Below are 12,070 nucleotides of genomic sequence, written 5' to 3' on the forward strand. Positions count from 1 at the left end.
GAATCACCAGACAAGTAGGTATGTAGATACGTGCATAAAAATTCTCACTATAGTCATGTTTGTAATAGTGAAAAATTATAGTCTACATCTCTAATAAGGAAATTGATAAATCAATGATGGTTTCGGGCGCCTGGGTGGCTCTGTTGGTTGAGTGACTGCCTTCGGCTCAGGTCATGATCCTGGAGTCCTGGGATCGAGTCCCGCATCGGGCTCCCTGCTCAGCAGGGGGTCTGCTTCTCCCTCTGCCCTCTTCCCTCTCGCGCTCTCTGTCTCTCATTCTCTCTCTCTCAAATAAATAAATAAAATCTTTAAAAAAAAAATCAATGATGGTTTCTCACTCTGATGGAATATTATGCAGTCATTTAAATTGTATTTTAGGAATATTTAACGACATAGGCACAGCTTTAGGGTCTAAAACTTTGCACATAGAATGTTCCAAATTAGGTAAATAGAAACATAGATAAAAGAAGGTCAAAATGAAATATACTAAAATATTAACAGCAATGATCTCTGGATGGTAGGGTTATACATAAATTTATACTTTATGTATTTCCAAGCTTTGAAAACTGGGCATGTATAACTTTTATGGTTATATGTTTGGATTACTACCATGCTATACTAGAGCTCTTGCGAGAGTAAGCTGACTAAATGCACAGACATTTAGCTGTCAACTCCAATGTCCCGATTGGTGGGAAGGATTGCATGTATTCTAATGATCCCATTCCTTAAGGGGTACAACACATACAGGGATGAACAATCTGAAAAAAAAAGAATCAAGGATAATCCATAATCAGTATAGGATATGATCAGCACAAAGCCTTCCACGTTCAGGCACATCTCAGAGATATCGTGGGTTCAGTTCCAGACCATGGCAATAAACGAATACCACAATAAAGCCAGTCAAATGAGTTTTTTGGGTTTTCCAGTGCATGTAAAAGTTATGTTTACACTATAGTGTAATCTATTAAGTATGCAAGAGCATTATGCCTTAATTAAAAAGCACTTTATTGCTAAAAATGCTATTATCTGAGCTTTCAGCAAGTCATAATCACTGATCACAGATCATCATAACAAATATAATAATAATGAAAAACTTTAAAATATGGTGAGAACTACCAAAATGTGACACAGAGACATAAAGTGAGCAAATGCTGTTGGAAAAATGACTAGCTCCACGCAGGGTTGCTACAAACTTTCAATTTGTAAAAAAATGCAGTATCTGGGAAGTGTGATAAAGGGAACCATAATGAAACAAGGTATGTCCGTAGTAGGTACTCAATAAACTATTTACCTTCTCTTTAGTAACAGATGAACAGAATAAGCAGTAAATGCTACTGTGATCAGATGGGAAGAATCCTGTGACCCTGAGGAGAGAAAAGCACACTGTCAGGGAAGGGTCCGTAGAAAGCCTGGTCCTTGCACTGGAGCTTAATGGAGTGGCTAATTGTGTGCAAGTGTGGAGGGTGGGGGAGGGGAGGACCTGTGGTGGAGACAGGCATTCCTCCCGGGCACCCCAGAGATACGGCTCACGGCCTCCCTGGCCTGGCAGTTTCGACACACTCCTTTCAAGCTATGCTAGAGCCTCCTTAAATATTTATCCTCTTCCTAAAGCAGCAAGAAACAAATGGAGGCACAGGACTGTTGGGATCCCCAGCAAGTGGCAACCGCTGCTCAAGCATGTCCATCCCTTGGTCATAGTTTCTTCTGAGTGCTAATGAGGCTGGATCCTGAGGAACCAGTCTTTTTTTTTTTTTTTTTAAGATTTATTTATTTATTTATTTATTTATTTATTTATTTGAAAGAGAGAGCTAGTGAGAAAGAGAGTTCAAGCACGGGGAGAGGGAGAGGCAGGCTCCCTGTTGAGCAAGGAGCTGGCGGTGGGGCTCCATCCCAGGAGTTTTTCAACTTTCAATGAGTACTTTTGACTTCTCGGACAGCTGTATGAATTTTTGTGAATTTGCATGGTATAGATTCCTGAGTTTTATAAACCAATTAAGCTCCCTACTAAAAGAAATGCCTCGCCTCCTGACCATTTTGTGCTTTGTAACTCCATGGGTTGGCAGTCTGAGAGACCAATTCTCTTTTGGCTTCCAGTTGTCTTAGAATGTGTGTGTGTGTTTATATTTTGGTGCTGAGTTATTTTCTAAGAGAAAGTCCTTGCTTTATCATCACTTTGTTCATTTTCCCCTGGTGACCAGGAAGATCAGAGCTGAATTTAGTGTCCAGAAAAGCCAACCTGGTTATGTTACAATCCTCTTTCAGCAATTCTTAATCTTTTCTGGCTCACAGATTTCTATGGGAATTTGACGGAAGCAAAGAGGAATCCCCCAGGAAGCATTTATATATGCCCACAACACATATGCGTAGAGTATGTTCTGATCACTCCTTTTGGAAATCCTCAACTACAGTATTTTATGTTTTATTTGTGTTACTTTCCAGTGCCTCAAATGCTGACGTACACAAGGACTTCAAGACACGGGGGAGATGCTGACAAGAGTTAGAAGGGTTTGCAAAACAGAAGAGGTAGTCAGCACTTTCTGAGGAAGAGTATTTCTCCGGGAGTGGATCGCAACTTAGTCCTGTAGTCTGGGGTAAAAGGACCAGACCAAATTGAAGTCCTGATTTTATCACTAGCAGGTTCTGTCTTGAACATACCTTTGCACTTCAGTGAGCCTCCGCTTCCTTAGCTGTAAACTGAGAACACTCCATGGGGCAGTGGGAGATTAAGGGGAAGACTCAATGTTGGAAGAGTTGGCTACACTGTAAAGTGTGGTGCCGTTGAGGGGATCCAGTAAGACTGGTTCCTCATGGGGGCACCTGGGTGGCTTAGTCAGTTAAGCGTCTGCCTTCAGTCAGGTCATGATCCCAGGGCTCTGGGATGGAGTCCTGCATCGGGCTCCCTGCTCAGCGGGGAGTCTGCTTCTCCCTCTCCCTCTGCCTCTGTTTGCTCTCTCTCTCTCTTTCTCTTTCAAAAAACAAAACAATTAAAAAAAATAAATAATAAATTTGAAAAACATGAAGCCAGCAGAAAAGAGACTTGCCCTAAATATATTTGGGAAACGTAGCTTAGAATCCACATAAACATGCTGGAGGTATGTATCAAATGTTGCCCTCCCCCCCAAAAAAGGTCCCAAATTATCCATTTTCAGAAATAGAAAACTTGTACATTTCATATTAACATTCAAATAATTCAGTTGCTAGTAGCTGAAGAAGAGTTTAATTTCTTAGCCATATAAAGGCTCTGCCTTTCTAATCTGGTTTACTCTGTTAATCTACTTACTATACCTTTCTTCAAAGATAATGAAGTGGTGAGTGCCCGCCTCCTTTCCAGGTCTATTTTTCCAAATCCGGAATTAACAGGATCCTAATAAATAAAAGGGTTTGTTAGTAGAATTGGATTTTTCGGTCTTGAGGGGTTTTTGCTGTTGTTGTTATTGTTGTTGTAGTTTTGTGGGTTTTAAAAAAATCCAGAGGTTCTCTTTTCCTCACTCTATTTAACCCTGGAGAAAACGAAGTTTAAAAAAAGCATTCTTGGTAAGGGGACTTTCACAAAGCCAGTGGAACCACAAAGCCTCCCCCAAGGCTAAATCTCGCCTCCGAGCTGGTTGGTGCGAAAGTCCAGAGTTAAGGGGTCCTTTCCTCTGGCCCTTTGAAATAGACGTAATTAGCGCTTACGCAAAGGTGATGATACATTGGTATCATATACAGCAGGAGCCAGCAACTATGTCCTGTGCACCAGAGACCATGTGTCCTGCACAGACACCACTGGCCCCTTCCAGAGAAGGCTCGCCAACCCCTCCAAGCGTCTCACCTTGATCCTCAGGACTGCCTACGGAGAAGCAGCCTCTTGCTTCATGGTCACACGGATTTCGGAAAGAATGAGCGTTTGAGATTCCTTCTGGAATACTACTTGCAAAGAATACCAATGTACTGGGGTGAATGAGGGGACTGGGGGGAGGGGGCTGTAGGGAAGAGGGTTAGGAAGGTGACCCCAAAAGGAGAAAATGAGTCCAAAGGAGGGAGAACTGCCAGTGTCTGAGCACTAGTGCTGAACAGGAAGGCCCGGAGCCGCAACTGCCCCTCCTGCTGTTGTCCCCTCCCCACGCGCCCCCTAATGTCCTTGGTGCACACGGGGGCTGGGGGGGAGGGGGGGAGAGGGGGAAGAGCCAGCTGGCCCCAGCTCCTGGGAGACAGCCGCCTGCACCTTCTCCCAGCTCCATGGGCAGTCACATCACACTGGGAGGTTGATAGCAGCTACGATAGGAATATTTATCCCAGAAAAATAGGCAGAAGCTACAAATCAGAGCTCCCCACGCCCCCGCCAAGAACTGACTGTTATCTCCCAGCACAGCCCAGCACATCCAGACGTAAGAGGAGGCTGCGGTGCCCCTCCCCGCCCAGCTGAAGGGGTGCTGGCTGCTGCCAGTTCCCAGCTCTGTCCCTCTCCCTTGGAGAACTGCCTGCAGCTGAAGGTCTGCCCTTTCCCTGTGGCACCTCCTGCAAAAGCTAGCCCCTGCTGGGTGAACAAGCCAGACCCAGCTCAGTTCAGAGGCACTCCAGCTCTGAAGTCCCCTTTGGGTTCAGCTGAAGCCTCTGTTGCAATTGTCTCAGAGAGACAGAGTGACTGAGGGACCCAAATGTTCCCCACCAACTTCCTTCTTCATCCTCTCCTGTCTTGAATGATCTGTGTTGTTTAAGGTTCTTTCTAGAGTATTTTTCTCAAACAGGTGCCTGGGTACCTGGGTAATGCATTTTTCCCCCTGACCAGCAGGATGCATTTTGGCTGGCTCTAGGATTTTTCAGACATCAAGTTCCCATTATTAGAGGTGTGATAGGTGACCCCCACCTCTTTCCTTTTCCTTTATAACTAACGTTTCCCTCTTTGTATTGAAGAGGGAAGGAGGTTCTCTTTACACCTGCCTTTCAAGAATTGTATCTGGCTGGGCTTAGGTGTGTGGCTTTTCATCCCAGTGACCCCACGAGTTCATTATAAACCTCAGACCCCAGTCTTTTTCATGCAGGGCCGTTGTCTTCTATCATTTGCCTAATTTTTCCCTGTCCTTCAGCTGTTTCCAACTGTTTCTTTTTCTCCTCCCGGAGCTCCCGTGATTGACATCTTAGGTGTCCCGCCTCCAGCCTCCTGGGCTTCTATTTTGCCCACATGATTTCCATCTCTTTGTATCCTTGTTCTGTGTTTGGGATATTGTTGTACTTGTTCTTCTAAGTCTGTATTCTGCTTTAATTAACTCAATTAGTATTTTAGTTAAAAATATGTTTTAATTCCAGGAAGTCTTTTTTTTTTTTTTTCCTGGTACCGTGTTTGAATGCCCTTGTTAATTCTGCTCAGGCTTTCAGTGCTATTTTCTGGAAGAGCTGTTTGGTGGGCTCTTCTTCTCCATCTCTCTGCCTGCTGAGCCCCCTCACATGCACAGTTTTCTTTTATCTGTCCTTTGAAGCTCAGGGCCAGCTTCTAGGGGTTCCTTAAGTGACAACAGTCCTGCGGGGAGCTGCAGATAGGGCGTCAGTTCCGATCAAGGCACCAGGAGGAAGGAAGCCTCTCGGCTCCGCTGTCTTCCCAGGTTCAGCTTCTCCTCAACAGCCTGGCACCAAGGAGGTGGCTCATGAATGCTGATGGAGCCCAGGGCCCACCACAGGTAGAGCCTCATCCCCACACTATCTGTGGGGTCAAAGTCCAGCTGCAGCTCTCGTCCCCAGGTCTCTAACTGAGCCCTGCTTGCCCTTGCTCCTCCAGGCTCCACCTCCATCGTTCCTAGCGGTTGCTTCACCAAGAGAAGTACCAGGTTGGAGCTGGAAGTTAAGGGCAGCCAGTGCACCATCTTATGAAAATCTCCACTCTACCCCCAGCCCCTTAATAAAAACGAAGGGCAAACTTGATCTGCCGTCCCCAGCAGATGCCTAATTTGCATTAAACTCTTTGTTTTCCAGGGGTTTCTTTGGGGGAAGTCCTTCAAAGTTATGTGTAATAATTAAATCTTTTTTGAATAATTGGATTTTCTTTAAAATTGCGATCACTGGGAAAATAACTGGGCGAAAAAGGTAGAGTACAAGATGCATGTATGTGTGTGCACGTGTGTGTCTGTGTATCTCACATCCACGGACCTACAAAATACACCCAGAAAAAAAGTTCGCACGAAAATTGTTATCTGTAGATGATGAATTTATAAATAAATTCTACTGTCTTCTGTTTCTCATCCAAATTGTCTATTAGTTCTTGCTTATGAAAGGTAAAAGAATTGTTCTCTTCAATTGTTAAGTCAGCAAAACACATTATAAAATGTTGTTTGATGCTCACAAGCCTTTCTCGAGAGTGTGAGGAGGGCGGTGGCCTACAGCCCTTAGCCTCTCCGTCTCAATGTCTGTACAACAAGGACCCATCTTGAGGACTCCATGCTTTCAGTGGACCCACCAGGCCATTAGTAATGTGTGAGGGCAAAGGAGAAGCACAGATAGAAGCTTCTTGCCCACAGTCACCCAGGATGGCCCCACCTAGGATAAACCCAGGCCTGGAATGGGGTTCAAAGGCAAAGCTCAACCACCCCAGATTTCCCTGGTCTCCCCGAATGTCTAGCGGACTGGAGAGTTTCTCAGAGCAGAACCATTTCCAGTTTACTGCTGAATCTCCAGCACCAAGGACATGGGTTGGCACTTACTGGTCACTCAGTAAACAGTGGTTGAATGAATGAATGAATGAATGAGTGCATGCATGCATGACCTCTCACCTCACTTGATACTATAGGACATGTTAGCAGATGGCACTGCTTGTTTCGGGGCTATCTTTGGACTTGCAATCCCATCAAAGTAAGGAACAAAAATCTGAGATGTGTAGAAAGATTTCAGAGCTCAACAAAGGGGGTTCAGACTTTCATTTGTTAGGAAGATTTCAGCTCCTGTTGGTTCCTATAGGAGGCTTCTTTCAAAGAGCTCAGCTCCCCGGCAATGGGCATGACCTACAAGGGGCTGGCTCTCTCCTGTGGGGGTTGATATAGAAGGGGCCGTGCTGGCTGTAAAGAAAGACCGAATGTCCTCTAAGTTTCCTTCTGATTCAAACGCTACAGCAAATGCAATTCCTGCTGGGGAAACATTATGCAAATGCGTCTTTTTCTCCCCAAACTATTCTTCAACCCTGACGTCATTCCTGTGTTATCAAAGCCCTTCTTTGAAGCGGTCAACTAGGATTCAAGGGAACAGCTGGGTCCGTCCTTGCAGCAACCAGGGGAGTGACAGTCACCTGTTAAGAAAGCCTCCTCTGGGTGCCCTGGCCTGGTCTGGGACCGGAGAAGGGGAGTCTTGTGGAACTGTCGCTGGTCTGTTCCACAGGTCTTTGCCGGACCTAATCCCCAGGAAGACACGCTGTAGGACGGGTGACATTCTCAGTATGTAACCACTGCAAGGACACTGGCCACTCCAGAACGATGCGACACTGGAGACATGGCCTAGAAGGGTATCTGCAAGCAGCCTGCGTTTGCTCGCTGGCTCCTGGGGAGGTCCTGGCTGGGGGCCAGGCAGCCAGGGCAGCAGGGGGCACTGAGGAAGCTAAGGGCGACAGCTACTGAGTAACCGGCACAGAAGGCTCTGAAGAGTGTACGAACCAGAATGGCCAGCCCAGCGCACCAGCTAGACATTGGCCCTGCTCTAAAACCACTTCGGAGCAGGGTGACCTTCTGGCACAGGAGGCAGCCCCTTTGCTCCAAGCCACATTTTATGGAGTTCTTTTATTAGTCTCGCATGTAACCCATAGCCACATCATAAAATTAAACACCCCATTCTGTACATCCAGTCCACTGGCTTCTTGAGCCCTGATTAGCACTGGGCTTTTCCCTTTGGGGGTTGTATTACAGTAACATTAAAACTTACGGAAAAGGAATCTTTGCTGGGAGCAGCCAAATCCTTCCGACCTCAGCTGACGCCGTAGCCACGGTGTCACCCAGTTTCTGAAGCCCCTTTGCCAGTTGGTCTCTCTCGGCTTCTTTCATTCCTACCCCTCCCCGCCCCGCCCTCCGGGTCCCTTCCCCGTCCCCAGGCCCTCCAGTGATGAGCCTGGGTGCTCCGAGCCTGGCCTGGAGGCAGCGGTCAGGGTAGCCCCAAGTCACCCTGGAGAGTAAATTTAGCCCGTGGGTGAGATCCCAGATGGAGAGGTTATCTTTAGCCTGGCAGAGGTAAGCAGTCAGTCTGGGCCACGCAGTGAACCAGCAGAGGGAGCGGGGAAGGAGGAAAGGGAAGGAATACTCGAGAGTCGACAATAGCCGTGCTCACGTGTACTCAGGTGGTAGAGAACTCGGAGTCGGGGCATGCTTCCTGAAACATGAGGCTGTTCCGGGAACACCCTGGAATAATGGCCTGTTTCATTCCATCCATGAAGGAGGAACAATTTTAATAGCAGAAACTACGGCTACATTATGGGCCGGCAGTATAAAACTGCAAGCACACGTGTTCTTTAAAAAAAAGGAACAAACTCAGCAAGATCGGTGGTTTTCAAGCTTTCCCATTCATATGTTTACTGCTTGTTCATTAGTTTTGTTGCCTGCAGGTGCTAAAGGTTTAAGAGTCAAAAAAAAAGGCACGGAAATAAAAAAAAATTTACGTGGAAAAATCACATTACCTGAATTAGGGGAAAGGCCACCACCATTCGATTTGAAAGGTAGGACATGTCAGTCGGCCTCAGGAATACCAAGGAATCAGCTTCGAAAGAAGTAGGATGCCTTTTCCTAAACTATTCTAGAAAGACCGTAGACTCTTCCTTAGGGAGATCAAAATACCTTTCCTTGTTATCATCCCAATACAAGAAATCCTTCTTCCTTTTCACTCACTGAAATCTTTCCTCATACCCACAGCCTCTTGTTTGGCCTTCCTTATTGAACAGTTCATCGGCATCTTACTTACTACCAGGGGAAACTGAGCTCCCAGTTTGAACCTGAGCTGGAGATCTGACGTGTCTGGGCTCGTCTGCCTGACAACTACAGGAGAGGCCCCGGAGCTTCCGGGAGGGAGCCTGTTCTGTGGGAAAGGTGACCCGAGGAACCTGGACTAACCCAGCAAGGCAGTCCTGTCCAATGGAGGAGAAGAGCAATTAATTCTGAGTATCCCTTGGCCAAAGGGAACCTTCTTCCTCATTCCCCAGAGCTTTGGCTTCAGAGTGCCTGGGGGGGCCCAACTGTGACTTGCGTGGCTAGCAGGGACAGGCCCCGGGGGCTCCTAGGACAAGTCAGAGAGGTTGTACAGGGGGCTGGAAATCCTTGGCTATAGGCAGCCATAGGGTCCAGGGCCACAAAGAAGACGTCTGTCCTCAGAAAGTGAGACCTGGGACCACCCAGCTGACTTTGCCACGCACTTAAATAATTAAGTCACCTTTTGTCCTTCTCTTTGTTGGATTACATGATGCCAGTGTGGTCACCTTTATTTTAACATTATATGAGTGCATTTTGGTCCTCCTTGCTCAGCTAGAAGTTACTTTATTCATCTCTGTGACTCTCCCTCCTACCAGTACGTAGCAGAGTAACCAAGAAATGACAGGGCATTTATAAATACTTTAATGAGAGTCTACCCAATAAATACTTAGCTGCTCTCCATCAGGTATACTCCTTATGATCCACCCTGGCAGCACGGTGGTACTTGCTAAAATGGCCCAACATTTCCTATGCGTATTAAATCTGTGCCCAGCCATGTCTCCTTGGATCTTTATCCACTACCCTTGGGCCAGACCTGTCTTACCCCAGGTAGTATTTGAGATATCCAGATTTTATCATTCCACCATTATTACTAAGCATCATCATAATGTGCAAGACTAGTTCTCCAGTTCTCAAGGTCAATGAACCCTAAATCTCTTTTCCAGATCACCAACAAACATAACATCACCATGACCTGCAAAGGTGCTGAGTATGTCCACAACAACCTCAGTAGTTCATCATAAAAAATGTAAAAATACCGTATCCTACATGGCATCTCTGGGCAAAGAAACGCTGAATTAAGGCTCTGGGCAGGAAGATGATGAGCTAAGGGTCTGGTTGGACCCTTGGGAATCATTTGAGTATTTAAATCATGTGCACGTATCCCATTTCCAATTAAAATGTTCTAAAGCAAGTTCTAAGCAAACAGAAATACAACAAAGAACAAGACACAGCCCTGCCCCTCTGAGCAGTGGTGCTGACAGGTGCTCATAGTTGACACCGTACCCTTTGGAGTCAAGTGTCCACATCGTGTCACTGGCCCCATGGAAAGCCTCGCTGAAATCAAGAAGGATTATGCAATGACCTGCCTGGCTCTCGGCCCTCACAGTCCGTTCCTCATAACTGGGCCGACAAGACTTCCTGCTATGCCCAGGCCCCAGGACTAATCCTGCTCCTCGTCTGGAGAGATTTTAAGGGACTTCGGGCTTAGGTGACTGACTCTGCCTTTGTATTCCCTTGGCAGAGGGTGGTCCAGATCTCTGGTGAGAATACCCGTCGTCTCCATTTTTAGTTTGCTTGATCGAGAAATCCATCAAGGGGTTAAGTGATGCATCTATGAGGTCAGAGGCTTTCCCAGTCCCCCCATTTATTGACCAAATGCAATTATTCAGAACCTCTTATCTGCAGGATATTAAACCAGGTCTGGGGCAGAAGTGAGTATAAAGGGGAAAGAATAGGGGCACCTGGGTGGCTCAGTCGTTAAGCGTCTGCCTTCGGCTCAGGTCATGATCCCAGGGTCCTGGGATCGAGCCCCATATCGGGCTCCCTGCTCAGCGGGAAGCCTGCTTCTCCCTCTCCCACTCCCCCTGCTTGTGTTCCTGCTCTCGCTATCTCTCTCTCTGTCAAATAAATAAATAAAATCTTTAAAAAAAAAGGGGGGGGGGAAGAATAGACCAGTGCCCTCCAGGAGCTCACAGTCCAGTAATAAAGACAGAAAGAGCCCAGAGCCGAGAGCTTGACTGCGTATGGTCAAGTGTGACAGAGGAGAGATGGAAAGATTGCTTTGGGTCATGGGCTGGGAGATAAAGGGGCAGTCCAGGAAAGCTTCTGGGAGGGACGACTTTGCTCACTTGAAAGCTGGTGGGATTTCAGTAGCTGCAGATAGAGCCTGCCAGATCAAGGCTGTGGCCTGGGAAGGTGATTCCGGTTCACACAATATAAAGGCTCCGCACTTCCTTGGGGAGAACACAAAATGGAAGGCGAAAGGAGCTGCGCCCTGAGAGCCTCTCACCATCCTGTCTGGTGACTACCTGGACCTCACGCTCCATCCCTAATAACATTCCAGGCCCCAGGAAGCCCACCCCACCTCTCCCAGGCAGGATTAGTCGTCCTGTCTGTTGCCCTCCTGAGGCTTGCCGTCTGTTCTCGAAAGTCAGGGAGATTTAGAGGTTGTGCGCAGACTCTGGGGATGCCATGCTGCCAGGGTTCAAATCCTGGCTCAGCCACTTACTTCCTGAGTCATCTTACGCAAGTTGCTTACCCTCTCTGGGCCTCAGTTTCACCATCTGTCAAATGGAATATTAATGGCCCCTCCCTCCTAAAGTCACTGTGAGGATTAAAGAAGTGAGTGCTCCCAGACCAGGAGAGCGGCACCTGCCTGGGTGTCTTGGCTTCTAGAGCCCCAGGGTGCAGTTACTCTTCACTGGACTGTCTGGCCTCCTGAACTCCAGAACCTTGAGGACCAGGGTCACGGCTCTTCATCTAGGAATCTCTCTCTCAGGCTGCGGGCTTAGAGGCGTCCAGCAAAATAGGTATGCAATTACTATCTTCCGAAGGGAGGAACAACACAGGGCCATGAAAAGGGAAAAACAAACAAAACAACAACAACAACAAAAAAAACACGAGTCAAGGCCAAACGCAAAGACAAAGCAACACACATGAAATGATGGGAAATGAACGTAGAACAACGTAGGGGCTGAGAATTTGCCATCCTTCGGAGGAGAAATAGCCCGTCACCCCCTTCCATCTCTCAACAGGGCACCAAGCGTCTGGGAGTGAAGGATTTTGCCCTTCCCTTCCAGGCCCAGCGGGCCCAGGCGCTCCCTCCCCCGCGGGCGGTCCTCTCCTCCCCCCCCCCCCCCCCCCCCCCCCCCCCCCCCCCCCCC

General features: G+C 47.4%; 1 long non-coding RNA gene across 2 annotated transcripts in view; it reads right to left on the minus strand.

Annotated features, from left to right (window-relative positions):
• The window catches only part of LOC118006950, a 28,023-nt gene that overhangs the window by 15,540 nt on the left and 413 nt on the right, over positions 1–12,070 (minus strand). For both annotated transcript variants that reach the window (XR_004678234.1, XR_004678233.1), the window contains exons 2-3: positions 3,286–3,364; positions 1,292–1,364 (exon numbers count right to left, since the gene is read on the minus strand). This is a non-coding gene — a long non-coding RNA (uncharacterized LOC118006950). The remainder of the gene's footprint in view (positions 1–1,291; positions 1,365–3,285; positions 3,365–12,070) is intronic.

This window comes from Mirounga leonina, unplaced genomic scaffold, assembly GCF_011800145.1.
Source record: "Mirounga leonina isolate KUSES-001 unplaced genomic scaffold, KU_Mleo_1.0 Mir_115, whole genome shotgun sequence".
NCBI classification, from domain to species: domain Eukaryota; kingdom Metazoa; phylum Chordata; class Mammalia; order Carnivora; family Phocidae; genus Mirounga; species Mirounga leonina.